Source organism: Pipistrellus hanaki, assembly GCF_964339955.1.
Source record: "Pipistrellus hanaki genome assembly, chromosome: 7".
NCBI classification, from domain to species: Eukaryota; Metazoa; Chordata; class Mammalia; order Chiroptera; family Vespertilionidae; genus Pipistrellus; species Pipistrellus hanaki.
This window is the reverse complement of record NC_140509.1, coordinates 58,951,329-58,970,835: the sequence shown is the minus strand read 5'-3', so window position 1 is coordinate 58,970,835 and position 19,507 is coordinate 58,951,329.

Here is a 19,507-nt window from a genome sequence, read left to right as displayed (position 1 = left end):
AAAGTGCTATAGAAGAAAAAGGGAAAGGCCCTATAGGAGGGTGTTGCAGAGACCTGACCTGGTCTGCAGGGTGCCGGAAGTCTTGCCTGGGATGTGACACTTGATGTAAACCCCTTGAGAAAAGTCATGGGCTCCATCATGGACTCAAAGCACACTGCCTGTCTCCAGGCAGATGCTCCAAATACTGTATGTTTTTTTTAATTAAGTGGAATATTTCCTTGTACTATGTTTAATACTTTGTTAATAGTTTTTTTTCCTCCCCTGTTCAAGGTAACCTTTGAATAATGAAAGCATTATTTAACAAGGCAAAACTGATTTAATCAAATTAAATTTATATGTATCTCTTTACTTTTGTTGTATTTAAAAAAAAATCTCATGTCTTTGCTTTTTATCCTGTCTTTTTAATTTAATTCACCATAAGCCCATGACAAAATTGTACTAATTGAAAACAGATAATTGAAGGGAAAATGTTCAGGGACTTACTTTATTAAATTATACATTCACTTTCCATGTTTTACTGATTAATTCTTTTTTTCCCCTTTTAAAAAATCTTTATTGTTGAAAGTATTACATAGGTCCTCATTTTTCCTCCCTTAACCTCTTCCAGCCCACTGCTGTCCTCCCTCTTCCCCATGGACCCTCACCACCCATTGTCTGTGTCCAAGGTTATACATATATGCACACAAGTACATTGCAATATTGTTTTTTTATGGTTTCTTTTTTATTTCTTTATTGATTAAGGTATTACATACATGTCCTTATCTTCTCCTTGCCCTCCCCTACTCCTGCACTCATGCCTCACCCCCTCTTTGTCTGTGTCCATTGGTTAGGCTTATATGTACAATATGCATACAAGTCCTTTGGTTGATCTCTCCCCTTTACTCTACCCTCCCCTGCCTTCCCTCTGATGTTTGAGGGTCTGATCAATGCTTTTCTGTCTCTGGACCTGTTTTTGTTCATCAGTTTATGTTTTTCATCATATTCCCTAAATGAATGAAATCATGTGATATTTATCTTTCTCTGTCTGGCTTATTTCGCTTATCATAATGCTCTCTAGTTCCATCCATGCTGTTGCAAATGATAAAAATTCCTTCTTTTTTACTGTAGTGTAGTATTCCATTGTGTAGATGTACCATAGTTTTTTAATCCACACATCTGCTGATGGGCACTTAAGCTGTTTCCAAATCTTAGCTATGGTGAATTGTGCCACTATGAACATAGGGGTGTTTATGTCCTTTCTGACTGATGTTTCTAGTTTCTTTGGATATATTCCTAGAAGTGGGATCACGGGGTCAAATGGGAGTTTCATTTTTAGTTTTTTGAGGGAATTCGTACTGTCTTCCACAGTGGCTACCCCAGTCTGCATTCCCACCAGCAGTGCAGGAGGGTTCCTTTTCCTCTGCATCCTCACCAGAACTTGTCATTTGTTGCTTTGTTGATGATAGCCATTCTGACACGTGTGAGATGGTACCACATTATCGTTTTGATTTGCATCTCTCATATAATTAATGATTTTGAGCATGTTTTCATGTCTCTTGGCCTTATTTACTTATCTTTTTGAGACTGATGGAGTTTTTTTTTGTTTGTTTGTTTGTTTTTTCATAGAATGCATTTTCCCTTAGAGCTCAAGAAAAGCGAGCCTGGAAAATCAAAGTGCTCATAGTAGTTTAGCCTCCCTGACACCATTATTTCTCCCAATCTCACACTTTAATGACCAGCTGGTATTTGCCCGCCAGCCAAAAGGCCTGCATTTGGAGGCTTGATAAAGCAGGCCTTATATATATATTTTTTTCTTGCTATCTATATAGATTAATATAAAGTGTTTTTCAAATAAATTTCAACTTATATTTACTCCAGATCAATACTCTACCCACAATGCACATTGTCTCTCACCTAACACAGATGAGTATATAAATTTAAAATGCTGACTTTTTGAAATGCTGTTTAAAAAGTCAGACCTAAAGCTGCTTTAGATATGACAATATAATACAAGTCATGATTTATTTTAAAAATTGCTCCTAAAATGTTACTTTTCATTTTCTTTTGTATACGTAGGTGCTCAGTCCTAAGCTATAACTCACTTGGAAGATCAGGTTACAGCAGAATTTGCTCTGTAAGCTCTGAAACAGCCTTCAGCCAAAAGCAATAAAACCAGACTTGAACTAAAGATGGCCATCAGGAAAAACAAGGAGCCTTATTGAATACTTCCCTGCACCAGAGCCTGGAGCAAGGTGAGAGGAAATTAGATGTTACTTCCATATTACCAAGAAGGGAGAGGAAAAAATCCCAGAGATGGTCTAGGACAGAGGTTCCCAAACTTGTTTGTGCCGTAGACCCCTTGCCATGTTTTTCGGTTTTGGGTAGACCCCCTACTTACTTGATATTGATTTTTTTGTAAATTTCTAACTGTAGTGAAGTTTAGTGTTAAAATTTAATAAAAAATAATGTACCTACTTTTCTCCGGCATTCTCAAACAAAATAACACTGATTCACTATAATTTGTATGATAAACTACCAGTTTATATTTTTTTAAATGTTTTCTCAGCACTTTCCTATTCAAGATTCAGGAAACGAATGAACGTATTTTTCTCACATTCATATTTATAGAGTGACGAATTGAACAAGTCGGTGCAAGTTCGCGAAGCTTTGAGACAAAAATTGGCAAGAATGTTTACTGCGCGTATGCTTGTAACAAGATGATACTGGTATATCATTATGTGCAGGTTTTTATCCTACAACTTACACAATTTTATAAACATATATAATAAATTTTTTACTTCATAGGTACTTTTATAAATAATTTATATGTTTTTATATTATAAGATAATATGATGTAAATAAATAGGTACTATCAGTGTATGTTGAGATCCACTATCGTGGACCCCCATTTTCATTTCATGGACCCCCAAATTTTTTTTTCGCTGACGTAGACCTCTTGCAGGTTGTCATAGACCCCTGGGGGTCGATATAGACCACTTTGGGAATCACTGGTCTAGGATCATCAAGGAGGTTGGAGGTCTGAAACACTGGGAGGATTTTTTTTTTTTTTTTTTTCTGTCAACACACATTTTCTTTGCCTCTCCCTTCCTGATAAGATTCTGACATGCTTTCCTGGAGGATGTCTATTTCATCTCCCTCACAAACACTTCCTTGCCTGGTTCAATGCTTTGATGACCCTCTGTTATTGAAAAAGATAACTTTTCTAGACCTCATGCATGGTGGATGGAGGGGGAAAAAACCACTCGGGCATCAACATAGAGGACTCAGAAAAGTGTAACTCAGTGATCTTGGCTCTGTGCATATTGGGACTGCCTGGGGAACTTTGGAAACATGGAAATACCCCCATCAATTCTCACTTAAATGATCTCAACTGGGTCCAAGTCCTGGTGCTTTTAGAAGGCCACTCATGTTTCCACTCTATGGGCAGGGTTGAGAGTCAATGTTTTAAAACATCATTATTCTATTTTAAACAAAGGTTTTCTTATAGTCTTTATGTCCAGCACTCCTTTTTCTAAATGCCCTCTCCTCTCAGTCCTTCTCATTGATGAAATTCATACAAGACCAAAGGAAAGGTAGAGCAGACTGTCACTTCTATGGATGCTGGCATACCAACTGGCTGGACAGTAATTGCTGTGAGGCTGAAAATGTGACAAGCCAAGATACCACAGGCCCCATTCATAACACTGAAGGGCTGCCTGGTGAGTGATGCTAAGCAGAGTGGCCTGGCCTAGGACTTTTCTGTGAATGGACAGTCCTCATGAAGGACCTTTGTTTATTGAAGAAAACTTACTTGAGAACTTGAGGTAGAGCTATATATGATTTGTGCCTTATAAGACTAAATAGCTTTAGAATGCTAATAAGATGCTATTAGGAAAACAATATTCCATCTTTTATGCTCACCTCTGAGTTCAGAAAGCTGAGTTTAATCAAGCATGATGGAGACAGTAGTGGCCAGCAGCTTAAAGTGACCACAGCAGAGTGAGTGTGCCAATCCCAGGATTAGACTGAGAAGATAAGGCCTGGGTTCTGCTCATGGTTCTGGCACAAATGACCCTAGTGACCTTGGGAAGTTCCTTTGGCTTTTGGTGCTTTCTTTTCCTTCACTTATGGGGCCTGGTTTGGGATTAGATGACATCTAAAACTTTTTATAGTTGTAATATTATACAGTATAATCCCTTAAGAGGTATTGGTGAATATATATTGATAAATATAGGGGATGTTGGAGGAAATAGGCCCTCTTCACCTATTTAAAGTGGTCATAGAATGTTAGAATTGGAATTTAGTCAGTCACACATTTAGTGAACACCTCCTGTGAGCAAAGGACAGTGTGAGGATGGAGAGCTGAGCATTAAGAGAAGCTGATTGTGGTCCCTACCTTTCCCCGACTGGCACCACATGGAAGGGCAGAGGAAACCATGCCAAAGGCTGGTAGAATGCCAGCACAGATGAATGATTTAACAAAGGTTCAAAGATCAATGGGGGAATCATAGGGAGAAATAAAGATCATTTAACTCCATCAAGATGATTAAGAATGAATTTAGAAAATCTGTGTTTATTTCTTGAAGGTGTTGGAAGACATGTGTGTGGTGGTGGACTTTCTTGGGAAAGGCACCGTGTCCCTTTTGTTTGCAAACCTGATGGGTTAACTGGGCACCTGTGTTGTCTGGGTGCTCAATACATGCTATCCTTGACTGATTGCAGAGTAGAAGTCATTGTCGGTATTGCTTTCAAACCTACTCTATCCAAGAGCAGCATTAGCAGCGGTCTGGCACCTGCTGTATAGATTTGTCATCATATTACAAGGAGCAGAGCCATTTGGCGGTGCCCCGCTCCAGGTCTCTTTGCTGCACTGCACTGAAGTCTCACATTAGAAGTACATAACAATGCCAATGTGCTCGGATGGCACTTTCACAAGCCTAATGAGGGTGTGGTGCTCCTCAGACTAGAGTCTGGATGAGCAGCCTCCTGTACCTCACACGGCTTCTCTCTCGTCGTGGCAGCCACTGAGCGCTGGGGCGATGAGCTGTGTCACTGGAGTGTGATGACAATGCCAGGAAGGATTATAAACAGAATGTACCCAAAGAAGCTACTGGTGCTTGTGAGTGCCAAGAGGAACAGATGGTACTGCAGAGGGTGTTTAGGAAGGCCATTAGGACAACTTAAGTTATCAGAAGACTGTGACAAGAGACTCATGAGGCAAAACAGCAATCAGCTTAGTTGGGTACAAAGTCAAGATAAGGATAGCAAAAGCATATTCTGTATTTGGGGAATGTGACAAAGTCAGGAACTCAAAGAAGTGATACATGTTGCTTAAAAATGACACTTATGTGGGCATTTTTTTTTTTTTTTAAGCATAGGCAACCATTCAGGTTCCAGCTAATGGGGATACCCGGGTGTGGCCTTCTAGTTGATAAGGAAGGAATATTAACTGGAAGGAAGTGGATATGGAGCAGGTTGATTGTAAATAAGGACCCAGTATAAGCTTACTTCCCTCCTAATGTCTGAGGCCCAGGCATCAGAGTACAGTGTCTGTACATTTGGATGATATTAGCTCTGAGGCCCAGAACCTGAGTGTTGAGATTATAAACAGAAAGACAGAAGCAAATTTTGGAGGAATCAGAATCAGTTCTCACACTTCTCAAAGCTTCATGTCATCTCTTAGCCCTGATTCTGAGACTCCCCCCCGCTACCACCCACCCAATCTCATGTAGCAGAGGGACATTCACTGAGCAGATAGCTGCACAGCAAAGGGACTGATCCAGGTTACTCTGAAGTCTTTTTTTTCTAAGCATTTATTGTGATGCTAACTTTGAAATTAGGGAATCATAGGATGTCAGTGAGCGGCTATTATAAGCAAAGGCCATGTGTAAGTGAGGGTTTGGGATTGAACATAAAGAGGATCTAAATATGGTCTCTGTCTTTCCCAATGGACACCCATGGAAGGGCAGAAGCACCCACCAAATGGCCAGTAGAAGTCAACTCAGATAAATGATTTAATAGGAGTATAGCATTCAGTGGGAAAATGAGAGAGAAAAATAAGGTATTCTAGATCAAATTCTTCAATTAATGGATAAAGAATGGGATCCCCAAAAGCTAGTGGCAAAAATAGAATTGGGGAGCATTTCCCTCAGGGAAATCTGTCAACATAGCCATCACTGTCCTCTGATTTTGCACTGCAGCTTCCAAGATGATCACATTCACATTCACCAATTTATATCTTAAGTTTGTGTTCAATGCAGTCATTTAAAATGGAGTGTGGTGTGTGTGTGTGTGTGTGTGTGTGTGTGTGTGTGTGATTCAATTCATGTATCCCTTATCGAGTTTCCATCTGGAAAGGAAAGGAAAGGAAAACATGAAATAAAGCCAAACAAAATTATATTACATGCTCTAATCTTATTTCTCTGTCAGTTTATGGACTACCCTGGTTTGTCCATATCTGAGGCTCATTTCCCTCCAACATGAGAGACCCGATTTGAACAGTTTACTTCATTTTAGTGAGAGTCTTGTTGAAAGTGTTGTGCCTGGACCAGCAATTTGGCATCACCTTAGAGCTAGTAAAAAATGCAGAAGCTCTGCTCTCCCACAGACCCACTGAATTAGAATATGAGCGTTAACAAAATCCCTTAATGATTTCTATGCACATTAAAGTTTTAGAAGCTCTGCCTCAGATTCCTCCCTGACTCCAGATTTGTAGTCCCCAACACTGACTTTATGTCTCCATCTGGCTGAATCAGAGGCAGCTTTTATCCCCCTGAAAATGGAATTTATGATCCTTCTTCCCATGTGGCTCTTCCTATATTTTGAACTCAGTTCATGGTGTCATTTTCCTATCCAATCCTAAGCTCTCAACACCAGGGTCATTTTCCACTCTATTCTTTCTCTGCACCTTTGACATTCATCAGATCCAAATGGGATGAATCCTACCCCAGAAATGCCTCTTTAATCTGCCTAGACTTTCTTATTACCTCTATTTCTTTGGTTCAGGAAGAAAGTCTTCCCCCAAAAAGCCATTCCAATGTCTCTAATATTTCCCTTGCACAGTATCACCACCACCATTTCCAACTCATCCAATTTCCCTTGGAAAAACATTTCCACTCTATCTTAACTATAAGTCAATAGCCAAAACTGCACTGCGAATTTTGTGAGAGCTGTGGTCAACATCTGTTTTTTTTTTGTTGTTGTTGTTGTTTTGTTTTTTTTCTAGCAGTACACACACACACACACACACGCGCGCACGCACACACACACACACACACACACACTCTTTAACCCCACCCCCTCTCTATCTGTCTTTGTGTAGAATGACTATCTATTATCTATCTATCTATCTATCTATCTATCTATCTATCTATCTATCTAATATCTATATCATCTACATATATATATATATATATATATATATATAGATAGATAGATAGATAGATAATATAAATATTATACATGCAGCTTTTCAGAAATTTAAGACCCAAGTTAATGGAGAAGCAATTGTCTAATTACACTGCAAATTGCAAAATTGTCTTTTGCTCTATAACAGAGTACTTTAACTATGGTTGTGCCATCATATTAATAGAAATAAGCTCCGTTCACTTATGAACTAGGCAGTTTAATAAAATAGATTATATTTCCTAACTAACAAAAGGACCAAAACACAAACAAACAAAAAACCAGGAACAAACACATTTATGTTTTCCTTTTGGAAGATATGTTGTTATAAAAATTAAGGCTTAATAGCATTTTTAAAATGAGGTTATTCATTTAATAAAATTTAGTACTATTATATGGGAATGATGGCTTATTTATAAGGGCAATACATTTAGAATTTTATTTTTCCTAAAGAAATGGTATGACATGTGCTATATTGATGTCCCTGCTTTAAATTTTAATGGAACTCCTAAAATTTTTGGAAGGCAAAAACAGCAATACAGAGTTCACTGGGAAATCTTGGAGCTCTTGCATGAATTATGCTGTCTTTCTAGCTGTGAGTCACGCTAGTTTTCAGCTGGGTCTTTTTGTATGAAACCGACCGGAGGAATTATGTTGACTACATTACAGGCTTCCGAGGAAAAAAAGCAGCCACAATTTTCTTTACTTGACATGTCAAGGATTTTATTCCCTCTGTCTGACCTTTCTACCATTTCCCTATAAGTCATGTCTGCAAGTTCTTAAGTGTAGTGACAACATCGCTTTATTTTCCTTGCTATATGAAATCTGCTTTAAAATGGTTCTTTTGTTGTTCAAGTTCGGTGCTTCTTTATTTATTTAATGAAAAACTGCACTCTTTATTGTGACATACACATATTCATGTTTAATGCAGTGAACATGAAAAATATATCAAAGGTATTGCTTATGATAAAGCCTGAATCAGAGCCTGATCTGCTCAATATGGGCACTAATGACTCCGCGGTGGTTTTGCGAGGCCAGAGTGCTTGCTCCACAAGATTTTTAGCCCCGAGCTGAAAACCTTGGCCAAATGAGTTCATCACATCCCTCAGGATTTATTATATTAGGCTGGCTGACAACGAGTAAGGGACGGATTTGTTCAGACCAACAAGGGCACGATGTTCCAATGCAGTGAAAAGTAGCCAATACTCTCGACTTCATATCTCCATTTCCATTTGGCATAGCTTTTTATGCTTAAAACCTAAATGAAATTCCAATCTGTGGTTATGCATTCATTTTCTAACTGACAAAATACTTTTCAGGTCCCTTCCCTAGAATAATACCTTTTATTTGTATAGCAATTTGTGACCTGCACAGTTTTCACTTTTGTTATCCTTGCTGAGCCCCCCTTCTCCCCATAACCCTGGTAGTTATCATTCTCATTTTTACAGATAATAGAGTTGATGCTCAGAGAGCATAAGTGATTGTCCAAGGTCGCAGGTGGTAATTGAAATAAGAACTCAAACCCAGGTTTTTTGACTCCAACTACAGGGAAGGGCTCTTTTGACTATAGCCCATTTTATAATAAGCTGGAGTATCTTGACCTTACAAATTGTAAAAAGGTTTTCAGGATTTCTTTGGAACATGGCTTGAAACACAGGGACATTTGTAAAGAGTGTTTTTCTTTCAACTGGAACCAATAGTGAGTCATTTCACTGTTTTCCCTTAGAGCATTCTCATTTTTCATTCTGTACACAAAAATGCAGTGTTCATTACTTTTGTTGGTACATTGAGAAAACTTGTTTTTAATATTAACTATTTCACTGGTGAATATTCAAAGGGCTTAGGCCGGGTTCCATAGATAGGCTGTGGTGTGACGTTGGGGAGGTTACTGAATGTTTTTATGTCTCTGTAAGTTTAGGGTAAGATCTTCCTCTTTCTTGGCAATTGTAATGCATAATGAATTACAATTAGCACTGGAGTGAAAGCCTTTGATTTCACTCCAGTGCTGCTGGAGTGAAATCAAAGGCTTTTCCCTGAAAGCAAGGGAAATGCAGCAGGCAGTCTGACCCAGGTATAACCATGGCTGCGAACTGCTCTGAGCCCAGGACCATAATTTGGAGCTCAGATGAATTTGTTGTCATTGATGATAGTGGGTAAAACAATTCAGAATTGGGGCTATTTTTTTTTTAACCACCACTTTGCCCTTTTGAATGCAACTCAACACAGAAACATTCTTTTTTTTAAATATAGATTAAGCTATTTTTATTTTTTTATAATTAATTTCTTTATTGATTAAGGTATCACATATTTGTCCTCAACCCCCCATTCCAATCCCCCACCATCCCCACTCATGTCCCCACCCCCCTATTGTCCTTGACAACTGGTTAGGCTTATATGTGTGCAGATATGTCCTTTGGTTGATCTCTCCCTTTTATCCCTACCCTCCCTTTGAGGTCACAGAAACATTCTTAAGGAGTGATTATAAGATTTGTCTTTGTGCTTAGCCCCTTACCAACCTCTTCCACCTGTTTGTATTTATTATCTGGTATACTTTTTGAAAAAAATAGTACCCTCTAAAGCACATGTGTCAAACACAAGGCCCGCGGGCCAAATCCAGCCCGCCAGGCCTTGCAATGTGGCCCGCACTGCGCTGTCATCACTGCACTCCGCTGTCAGTTTATGACATTGTCAGTTTATGACTGTTCAGTAAACCATTCGGCCCGCGATTTAGGCTGGATTTTAGATTTTGGCCCCTTCTCTGATTGAGTTCGACACCCCTACAAAGGATATACCGTATTTTCCGGCGTATAAGACGACACCCTAATTTACAGTTAAAACATAGGTTTAGGCCTATATTCGCTGTATAAGACTACCCCCCACTTCAAAGAAAAGACTTACTTTGCCGTCAAGATCTGCAGGTAATTTTTGTGCAATTTTGGTCTTTTGCCCCCGATTTTCGGTTGACTTTTTTCCATTTCAAAAGTTGTCTTATACGCCGGAAAATATGGTATTTACAGTGTTTGCTGTCACTGTCTCATTTTTTTCTTATTTTTTGTCAGTTTGTTAATGGTTTTATAATGGTGGTATAGGTTGTGTAAGTTACTATTATTATTGAAACACGTTCACTAAAGAGTTCTCTGCAGACAGTCTGTCCCATCATAGAAATGGTTCTCAGCCGGTGCAGTGATTTTCAAATGCAATGTAGACACTGCAACTCTCAGAGTGAATTCTTTAGCCTTGACCTCTCTACTGAATGCTAGACTCATATATACTATTACTCTCAGACATTTCTCTTGGATTTTTATTTTATTTATTTATATATATATATATATATATATATATATATATATATATATATATATATATATATTTTTTTTTTTTTTGATTTTGTACAGAGAGGAAGAGAGAGAGATAGAGAGTTAGAAACATCGATGAGAGAGAGTCATCGATCAGCTGCCTCTTGCACACCCCCTACTGGGGATATGCCTGCAACCAAGGTACGTGCCCTTGACCGGAATCGAATCCGGGTCCCTTCAGTCCCCAAGCCGACGCTCTATCCATTGAGCCAAACCGGTTTCGGCTCTCTTGGATTTTTAATAAGCATTTGAAACTTAAGGTGTCCAAGATGAAATTTTTAATTCTGCCACTGATCCTTATGATAGTCTTCTTTGACTCAGAAAGTAGCTACTCCAGCCTGCTTTAAGGTGCTTTAGGCCACGAAACTTGTAGTAATCATGGGCTCTCCATCTCTTCTACTCCCACATCCAATCTATAATTAAATAATGTTTATTCTATCTTTGCAATATATCCATATAGTCTACTTTCACCATCCTCACACTGTTCTAAGCAATGGTCACCTCTCTCTTTCACTATTGCAATAGCCTTTGACTGGCCTGCTTGCTTCTCTTTCTCCCCCTGTAATATATTATTTTCTTAGCAGCTTGATTAATGCTTCAATACACAATCCATACCATATAGCTGCTCAATTCAAGATCCTCTAAAGACTTCTACTCTCATGTATTATAAAACTCAAGACCATCCCACAACCTACATGGTTATGCTTCTGCTCTCTCTGACTTCATCTTCAACCTTCTACCTTCATTTTGATCACTGTATTCTAGTCACACTGGCCTCTGAGCTGTCCTTCATTCCCACCAGGCATACTTGATTGCAGGGCCTTTGCATTGGATATACTTTCAGTTTCCCAAGCTTGTCTCTGAGACGTCTTTCTGGGTCATGCCTCCACTTCATTCTGTTCTCTCATCTGTGGGGCCTTTCCTCAGCATCTAGACCCTATCTAATATAGAACTCCTTCCAACTGATCTTACCAGTTCTTTACCTGTTTTACTTTCCTTTATAGAGCTTATCACCAACTTGGTGTGTGTTGTGTTTTGTGTGTGTGTGTGTGTGTGTGTGTGTGTGTGTGTGTGTGTACAAGAACAGTGCCTAACAAATAGTAAGTCCTTAGTAAATATTTGTTGAATAAATAAAGTTGCCTTATTAAAGTGCTTATTTTCAATTAAATTTTAAAATGTTATCATTAGAAAAGTCACATCTGCCAATCTTAATGTGGTGTTCCATGAGCTAGATTCAGTTTTATTTGGATTAGACTGAGCAACACTACTGAGATCCAATAAACTACATTCATTCCTTTAAAACAATTTTCCTATCATCCAGCCACCATTTAAAGTTAATTTGAGAATCTGGGGCTGTAGCTGAGAAACCTAATCTTACTACTCAAATCAGAATACCTAGGAGCATTGAGCTCACTCCATTAGTACTGACAGATTTCCCAAACAGTAGCTTCTTCTGAGAGAATAATATTCATACCAGGAGACTGTCAATTTTACATCTAAGGTAACAAGTGGAAACTATTCCTTAGTCCTGAATATTGCAGAATCTCATGTTTTAGAAATATATTTGATTTTTTACATTCCTTTTCAATAACATCTCTTAGCTCATTATTTCTACTTTAACTTGATGCTCAATAGCTATTTCATTACCTTAATTGGAATTTCTCTTTGGTCTTCCTACTTTGTGGTGTCACTAACATAGTAAGCATGGATGAGAAGTGTCATGTGTTTTGTTGGAATGCTGATACTAATGCGTACTGATCACAGTCTGGATTATATAAGTGAAAATGCTGCATAAGCCAAAATGCACTATATGCCAATGTTGTTAAGTTTGCTATGAGTACAATTATTATCATTGTTATCATGGGTATTAACCTCACTCAATAAATGCAGGAGTGCAAGAAATAATAATATTTCTCAGTTTTAAAAAAATCAATTTAAACTTATCTCAGCACTTTCCTCTTGCTTAGCTAGAGGGAATTCAATCTTGTCATTGTTGCTCATATTACCCTCCACTCTCAACCAGTATGCAAAGTTCTCAGGGTTTTTTCCAGAGTCAAAGCAGTGAGTGGGGTCCATTAGTCATTGGCAGTTAGTCAAACACCAGGAACTGATGGAACCTCGGCTTCCTTTCTGGTTGGGTTGCCTCACTGCTTCTGGGGCAGAGAACTCTGGGGAGTCTGGGAGCCCAAGTGCTTAGAGCATAACCTTCCCATCTCATAAAACATAAGAAGAGTCCTCTCCACAGGAGTCCTGGTATTTTAACAATTAGAGCTCAGAGTTTCTGGAACAAACTAGAGAGGCTAAGCACACTAGGTATATTATATGACAATAAGGAGCTTGCAGAATTTTCAGAGGGGTCAGGAAAGTGAGTTTAGATGCTTTGTAGCCAGATAAATGCCCAATCACATGATGGGACCATTCTGACAGGATAGGGAGACACTATTAGGCTATAGGGACCATTCTGACAGGACAGGGAGACACTATTAGGCTATAGAACAGTGGTTCTCAACCTGTAGGTTGCGACCCCTTTGGGGATTGAACGACCCTTTCACAGGGGTTGCCTAAGACCATAGGAAAACACAGATATTTACATTACGATTCATAACAATAGCAACATTACAGTTATGAAGTAGCAGCGGAAATAATTTTGTGGTTGGGGCTCATCACAACATGAGGAACTATATTAAAGGGTCGCAACATTAGGAAGTTTGAGAATCACTGCTCTAGAAGTTCATCTTTTGTTTTCCTGTTTCCTGGTGGCACAGTTACCTTCGGGGGCACATACACTGGTTGGCATTAGGGGAGCTTTTCAAAAGAGTGTGTTTATTTGCATCTATCTATATGAATGAACACTGAGCATGATTGAAGCTTTATTCCTGCTGACTTTCCAGGCTCCCTCAAAAGACGGTTGGGTCTATGCCATCAAATGTAGCTACCTGTTTGGGAGGGGAACAGAGAATTCTATGAGAGATATAGTCATATTAGGTTTAGTTAATAATTTGCCTCAAGTTGAGCTGACTGAAACCTTCGTGTTGCCTTTACTGATAGGAACCAAATGACTACTATATGCAGATGCTCTTTATCACTGGCATGGACAATTCCAAATAACTCTATTTCACGGTTCAATTCCCAGAGTCATCAGAGGGAACATTTTGTATCTAGCTGATCTTGGTTGGCCAATCAGCTTGAAGTTGGTTCCAGAACAAATATAGTCATAAGCCCTTTTAAAGGTGGAAGCCCCTGATTAGTAGCTACTACCCTCAGGAATTTTTAGGACAACATTTTCTGTCTTCTGGAAAACTGTGGCTTTAATGTAAGTTTTCATTTACATTATAAATCCGAAGCGGCTTCTTTAAGAAAAGCTTGGCATTATCCTCAGATACTCTTGACGATTTCATCTTGTAAAGGCGAAGTGACAACAGCACTTTACATAGTTAATTTTCTGTGAGAAAATACCAGCTTTTTCTACATAAGGACTTATTATCAAGACAAAATAAATATCTTTTGAAAACAACACAGAATATACAGTATACGCTTCAGATACTTGCCATTCAGCCACAGCTGTGGTTTCTTTTTGTTCGCTTTCTTGTTCTTCTGCACAGCGTTTTAAACAAATTTAAATCAGTTGCTGAAACTTAGGCATTGAGAAATTTTACACAGAATTATTCTCAACTTGGGTTTTCTCTGGAAGCTTTTGCAGTAACATTGCACCTGGCAAAGAAGACGGGAACTGACAGTTGATGAGCTTAGATGAGGTTCTGGCCTGGTTCACCACAAGCTTCATGCCTTCTTACCATATATCTCCCAGGCCTCTCTGTTACCTGCCTATCTCTTAGGGCAGTTGATTTTGTACCCTGTTTTTTTAAACCATGGTTGTCAAAATGTGGATATCTGTATTTTTCTAGGGAGAAAATTTATAGTTTTCATAAAACTTTTATAAAAGCTTAAGAACCCTTACTTTGGATGGTCTACGTCTCCCCTCCCCATATTTTAAAGTTCAAATTATGTATGTGTTTCAATGTAAATGTTTTAAGTGGCTCTCAGGAATTAGGTATAATAGAAATAATTTATAGAACTAATGCTAATAATAGATGATGTAGAAAAGAATATCATCTGGAAGAAGACTCGATCTCAAAGCATGTTCTAGTCTTATTCCACATCTGTAAGTCACAGAGTTCTTGGATTCGCCCTGGGACACTGGTGATGAATTATTTTTGTTCATATTGACCTAGGGGGTCCTCATAGTCTAGCACTGTTCACTCAAGAAAATGTCACTCCAACAAATTGTCAGTGACTTGATTTCTATAGGGAGGAATGCAGCACTCTCATGAGGGAGCCTGTGTGTAGCTGACCAGCCAGGCATAAAGCAGAGCTTAAAATAGAGAACTGAGGAGGATAACAGTGAATATATCCTTCACAGAATACCCAGAAAGGAAAAACCATAGGGGATCAAAGCCTCGTGAAGAATACCACCACCCATTGTCTCTGACAGCACGTGCGATTGATTTTCCTGAGGTAGCCCCTTACCTTCCTCAGTTACGTATGTGTATTCCTTTTCAGAATAGTAGAGTGGGCAAAAAAATCGTTTACTTAGAATTTCTAAATGGTAAGGTGAGTAGGGCATTGCTTATATAATAATATATAGATCCTTAAAAATACCTCCAGAAAAAGCATTGGTATATGTAGAAGAACAAATACTGTGATTTGCATCCCCCCCCCCCCTTTTGCTTATATCAGATGCCTTTCAGTGTCTCATTTTTTCTATGTGAGTGAATGCTTGGAGTCCATGGTAAATAATCTGGAATTTTGCCAATTTTTTAATACAAATTTAGCCCCAACATACCACCATAGTAGCTTTGGGCATTGTGCTTATGGAATGGAAATCCATAGTTGTGCAGAGAAAGAATGAGCTGGTCAGATGCCCTCCAGTATATTTTTGAAAACAGTCACCCTAGAGGAAACCTTTTCAGAGGTCACTTCAAAAGAATAGAGCAAGAAAAGGATAAAACATGACACTTTTCAAAAACAATAAACACCCAAGCTTAATCACTTTAGACATTTAGATAAGTTATTATTTTAACTGTTTTAGCTTTGTTAAATTCTGCTTTGTCTTTTAGCAGAGGTCCAATTCAATGTTATAAATATAGTTATAATTGGGATTGGAATGAGTATCAGCAAGTGGGGTTTCTTTAGTGATGGCTTAAGCATAAAGGTGAGTCACTCTGCTTCAAATCCTCTATAGTTCCTTGTGCAAAGACCTGACTCCGAGAGGGTGGGAAAATGATTATTTGTGCCATAAGCAGAGGATTTTGTTTTTCCAAATGGATAAAGAAAGTTTGGACAGGCAGGGCAGCAGAAAAGTGCCCTGGACTGCAGGAAGGGTACAATAGGCTGAGGCTGGGGCTGGGGCTGGGAACTCTTGGGCTCTTAGCCAAAGGACAGAAGCTAGTATACTACCTGGCTCACCCTCAATATGGAGTTGGGCAGAGAGCTCAGTCGATGTATTTCTCCCCATTTTCTCTGTCAAAACTTGGACCCATGCCCAGCACCAGGACATAGGGGAAAAGTCCGGTCTCTCATCTGTGAATGCAGTGCAGCTCATACTAGCAAATTCCAGAGTCAATTCTAGGGTGTAGTACAATGAACTTGACTGGCTTCAATAGTACTACTGACAGCTCTAACATTTAGGGAAGTATGAAAATTGTCTTACCATCTTAAGAATGTTTTTTTGGAATTAAAATTAAACATACAAATTAGTCTTCTTTTGTTTTGTTTTATCATAAGAAGGATTGTACATATCTATATATGTACATATATATAAATTGTACATATCTATATATCTATATATCTATATATCTATATCTATATCTATCATCTATTTCTATATCTATCTATATCTATCATCTATATCTATATCTATCTATATTTATCTACATCTATAATACATGTACATCTACATCTACATCTACAAAAGCCTAAGCAACCATCTCACTGTCTGACTGGTAGTTATGATGTGCAATGACCACCAGGGGACAGATGCTCAATGCAGGAGCTGCTGAGCTGCAGTGACTTGGCAGTGGCGGTTCTTGGGTGACGCACCCTGGAACCAGAGAGGAGGGAGCCCAATTCCAGGGTGCATCATCCCAGAAACACCCTCTTGCAATCTGTAACCCCTAGGGGGATGTCAGAGAGCTGGTTTCAGCCCAAGCCCCACATGTCAGGCCAAGGGACCCCACCTGCTGGAGAGACTCTGCTCACTCCACAGGTGTTCTTGGAGCCACAGCACTGGCCCAGGTGTGGCAAGCTGGGGAGGGGCTGAAAAAGGTTGGCTCCAAGGTATGTCTGGACCCATATCACCCAGTCCCACCCTGCCAGTCACCTTCTAATTAATTTCCTTTCAATGTGCACAAATTTGTGCACGAGGGCACTAGTATAATATAGAGATGAAGAACCCAAGATAAAAGAAACTAGAAATTAAATATGTTTTCCAGTTCTACTTGGCTACTATTTTACTATATTAGGCTTTTTCTATGTTAGTGCACACATGGGGGATGTTGTTGAAATACAGATTCTAATTCAGGAGGTCTGAGGTGGGACTGAGATTCAGTATCTCTCACAAGCTGCTGGGTGATACCCCTGCTGGTGGTCCCCAGTCCACACTTAGGGCTATATGATGGGAGTCAAATGCCTGACTGATCTATGTTAAGTTGCCACTTCAGTTCCCTCTGGTCTCAGAATGTCAGCTTCTCCTCCCTATCCCCTGGCTATGTTAGCTAAAATGGTAGTGCCCACTGTCACTCTGTCCCCTTAACTGCCTTAATTTTCTCCATTTCATTATAAATACTGGCATAATTATTATATATTTATAGATTGTCTCTTCCCAGAACAGTATAGGCTCCATGAGGGCACTGACTTTATTTATCTATTTCATTTTATTATTGAGTCCTCATGGTATGAAGCAGTGCCTCACAAGTAGAGGAGCATAACACTAAGTGAATGAATAGATAGATTGGTGAATGAATGAATTTTCTTTCCATCATGGAATGTGTGAGACCTTCTTTGGAGTTTAGGGCCTTTTTGAGGCTGAACAATCCCACCTTTGGATTACATATAGGCAAGAGGAGTGTGGGCCATATCTATAATAGATTTCACTTGTCACAGAATTTGCTAGAGACCAAAGGGAGTCTGCAACTCTAACTGGATAGCTCTTGATATTTTTCAATTTCCATATTATTGTAATAAAACTAATCAGAGTACACTCTTGCCCAGGAAGATCAAGCATTCTTAATTCCTCTGGGTTTTAAAAGACATAGTTTCTCAGGATTACATAGTTAATTCAAGCTGCTTCAGGAATGCGTCTTCCAAATCATATCAGCTAGTACCAGAAGATAGGACATTCTCCTGCCCTTTTTGGTTATATTTATCTTGTCTCAACTTAGAAGAAATATTGTTCAGGACAAATTGAATTACAGTTCCAAACAAGGAAAGCTCCTGAGGACACAGTGCTAATTGCAGCTCTCAGGAGTGGAAGCTACATTAAGCAGATGTCAACAAGAATTGTAAGGTGCATTTTCTGAAACACAACAACAGGCAAAAACCATTGTAACTGCAAATCAAGGAATTATTGTACTACTAGAGGCCTGATACACAAAATTCATGCAATGTGTTCATAACCCCGACTTCATCCAAAAGGTCGTCCAGAAGGAAGTCAGGAAAGTAGTTTGGCTGTCTGGTCTAATTAGCATATTATGCTTTTATTATTATAAATTCTGGGTAGAAAGGAGGCAGGAGGATCTATGGGATTGTCTCTACCACATCACTCTGAGCAATGGTAACTTTCATCAAAATGCTCATCTTCAAATTTTATTGATTTATGAAATTAATTGTGCGAACACATTTTAAATGACATTTTCATCACTTTCAGAACTTCATATTTTAAAGCATACCTCCCCCAAATAAATGTCCTGTCTTCTGTGTGTAGCACACAGCAGAAGGAGATAAGCGCAAAAATGCCCTAGATAACTAAGAGAATGGCTTTCTGTAATATCCTGACTCCAAATTTAAAACTAATACTTTTAATTAAATTAATCACATCACAAACTGGTAGGAAAGAAAATCTGAGGTTTGAATTAGCCTCTTGCTAAGGGTGAAAAAAGAGAATAAATTATTTTATTTCAGCTAGAATCTATCATTTAGGTCAATTAACAAAGCAGTAATTTCAGTCAAATTTTGTTCCTTTCTTCAAATGCACAACATACCTGCTAATTTTCTCATTCGTGGAAAGGCAAGTCATCAGATCTGTGGTGATATTGCTTCTACAACAGAAGGCCCTAAACCATTAGCGACAAGAAACTAGCTCTAATTTCCAGGGTATTTTTTGTTTGTTTGTTTGTTTGTTTGTTTTTGAGATCAATACAAGAAAGTAAAAAAAGAGAAAACCACAATGAGGATGCCAGCAAATGATGGGGTTGCTGTGGGGCATTTTCTGTTCTCTGAGACTCTCTTTAAACCACAGGGAATGGGGAGCTCTACCAGGCAAACCAGGATGATATGCATGGAAGTTTCTCCTACATGCCAGGTTATAAAATTCCCACACATAGAGCTATGTTCCCTCTAAATCTGAACTAGAAATGACATGGCATTGACATTTTTTCTAATATGCATTTGTTGAGAAATGGAAAAATAGATATCATGCTCTCATAAAATGACCACTTTACCAAGCATAATTGCATTTCACATATATGAAAACATTATTATTAATTGGAGAA